The sequence below is a fragment of the Sinocyclocheilus rhinocerous genome, unplaced genomic scaffold (genome assembly GCF_001515625.1).
Source record: "Sinocyclocheilus rhinocerous isolate Xijiao unplaced genomic scaffold, SAMN03320098_v1.1 scaffold8446, whole genome shotgun sequence".
NCBI classification, from domain to species: domain Eukaryota; kingdom Metazoa; phylum Chordata; class Actinopteri; order Cypriniformes; family Cyprinidae; genus Sinocyclocheilus; species Sinocyclocheilus rhinocerous.
The window spans coordinates 1-787 of NW_015651561.1; the positions used below are offsets into that span (position 1 = coordinate 1).

The following is a 787-nucleotide window of genomic DNA, read 5'->3' on the forward strand; positions in this document are numbered from 1 at the left end:
TTCATGACGTCCTTGTCTCGTCTCCAGGGCAGCCATTAGTCCTTGTTCGGACTCAGGGTCGGCAAACTCTTTAATGATGGCTTCTCAGAGCAGTTGGTAATCAGTCTTTGTGTGAGCAGGCTGCCGGTCCAGGAAGCTGCGCACTTCAGGGCTGGAGGTTGTTCGGAGCAAATAGAGTCTATCTTTGTCAGTGACATTGAGCCTCATTTCCAGATGGAAATCGACGTCTTGCAGATAAGCTTGGACATCCTGGCTACCTGGCACACTTGGGGTGAATTTGCCAATGTTCCTAGCAAGCTTGTCGAGGTCTTTTAGGTCCAAGCCGTGCGATGATCTGCGGCTGGCTGCAGCAGGTTCTTTTAGCTTTGTCGTGAGGTAAAGTTCCTCAGAGGGAGCTGGTGAATGTTTCAGCACTGCCCCCTCCCCCTTTTGCTCACACATCAGTCCAGGAACAGGTGACCCGGTCCTGCTCGGCAGGGGTGAGGTCGGTGCCCGTCCGTGTCCTCGATGGCTCACGGCTCAATTCATAGGCGTGTTTGAGTTCCTCTCTGAAACTATCGGATTCCTCTTTAATGTAGTCGAGCTGTCGTGTTAGGCGGCTGATCTCGTTTCTTGACTCATCCAGGTGAGTTTCAAGGGCTTTGATTCTGCTGTTCTTGTCCCTGAAGTTAGCCTTTGCCTTTTCCAGTAGCTGTTCTGCATACTGTAACTTGTTTGAGCGATCAGCGTAGTCTGCCTTGACTTGTTCCAATTCTTGGGTAGTAGCTGCTAGGGTCTCTTTTAGCCT

General features: G+C 51.2%; 1 pseudogene; it reads right to left on the reverse strand.

Moving 5' to 3' along the window:
* Positions 1-6: 6 nt before the first annotated feature.
* The window catches only part of LOC107713222 (uncharacterized), a 1,224-nt pseudogene continuing 443 nt past the window's right edge, over positions 7-787 (reverse strand).